This window comes from Arachis hypogaea, chromosome 5 (assembly GCF_003086295.3).
Source record: "Arachis hypogaea cultivar Tifrunner chromosome 5, arahy.Tifrunner.gnm2.J5K5, whole genome shotgun sequence".
Lineage (NCBI taxonomy): Eukaryota > Viridiplantae > Streptophyta > Magnoliopsida > Fabales > Fabaceae > Arachis > Arachis hypogaea.
In genome coordinates this window covers 83,900,420-83,902,242 of record NC_092040.1, presented here as the reverse complement: position 1 = coordinate 83,902,242, position 1,823 = coordinate 83,900,420, and positions in this window count along the sequence as shown.

Here is a 1,823-nt window from a genome sequence, read left to right as displayed (position 1 = left end):
TTGTCATTATTCATAATATCATCATCATTTCCGTACTTCCTCGACATACACCATTATTTCAAAGCCTTTCTTCACTGCAAAGTTAACTCCTCCTCCAAGTTTACCCCTCTCCGTATAATTAGAAACTTAATTTAAGACTTTAGAAGGTATCCATATAGGTTTGGAGGTTAGAAAATAGATTGAAGTTCACAAAAAAGCATTTTTTTACCAAAACAGGGTCCTGCGTATGCATGCCCATGTCTCGCGTACGTAAGGGTGTCTGATGAGCGGATAATTTGTACGCTTTTTGGCATTGTTTTTAGTATGTTTTTAGTATGATATAGTTAGTTTTTAGTATATTTTTATTATTTTTTAGTTAAAATTCACTTTTCTGGACTTTTACTATGAGTTTGTGTGTTTTTCTGTGATTTCAGGTATTTTTTGGCTGAAATTGAGGGACCTGAGCAAAAATCTGATTCAGAGACAAAAAAGGACTGCAGATGCTGTTGGATTCTGACCTCCCTGCACTCGAAGTGGATTTTCTGGAGCTACAGAAGCCCAATTGGCGCGCTCTCAGCGGCGTTGGAAAGTAGACATCCTGGGCTTTCCAGCAATATATGATAGTCCATACTTTGCCCAAGATTTGATGGCCCAAACCGGCGTTCAAAGTCACCCTCAGGAATCCCAGCGTTAAACGCTGGAACTGGCACCCAAATGGGAGTTAAACGCCCAAACTCGCACAAAAGCTGGCGTTTAACTCCAAGAAGAGTCTCTACACGAAAATGCTTCATTGCTCAGCCCAAGCACACACCAAGTGGGCCCGGAAGTGGATTTTTATGTCATTTACTCATTTCTGTACACCTTAGGCTACTAGTTTTCTATAAGTAGGACCTTTGACTATTGTATTAGAGAGTCTTTCGATCTTGGGATCTTTTGATCATGTTTTTATGATGGAACCCTCTTTGGGAGGCTGGCCATTCGGCCATGCCTAGACCTTATGCTTATGTATTTTCAACGGTGGAGTTTCTACACACCATAGATTAAGGTGTGGAGCTCTGCTGTACCTCGAGTATTAATGCAATTACTATTGTTCTTCCATTCAATTCCGCTTGTTCTTGTTCTAAGATATCACTTTTTCTTCAACTTGATGAATGTGATGATCCGTGACACTCATCATCATTCTCACCCAAGAACAAGGTGACTGACAACCACTCTTGTTCTACAAGCGATCAAGGCTCTAGTGAATATCTCTTGGATTCCTGATTGCACGATGCATGGTTGATCGCCTGACAACCGAGTGCTCGTCTGACAAACGAGCCAACCATTCCGTGAGATCAGAGTCTTCGTGGTATAGGCAAGAACTGATGGCAGCATTCAAGAGAATCCGGAAGGTCTAACCTTGTCTGTGGTATTCTGAGTAGGATTCAATGATTGAATGACTGTGGCGTGCTTCAAACTCCTGAGGGCGGGGCGTTAGTGACAGACGCAAAAGAATCACTGGATTCTATTCCGGCCTGATTGAGAACCGACAGATGAATTCCGCTATGCTGTGACAAAGCATATGCAATCGCTTTCACTGAGAGGATGGGAGGTAGCCATTGACAACGGTGAAACCCTACACAAGCTTGCCATGGAAAGGAGTAAGAAGGATTGGATGAAGACAGTAGGAAAGCAGAGAGACGGAAGGGAAGGCATCTTCATGCGCTTATCTGAAGTTCCTACCAATGAATTACATAAGTATCTCTATCTTTACCTTTGTGTTATTTTCGTTCATCACCATTACCAATTGAGTTTGCCTGACTAAGATTTACAAGATGACCATAGCTTGCTTCAATACTAACAAT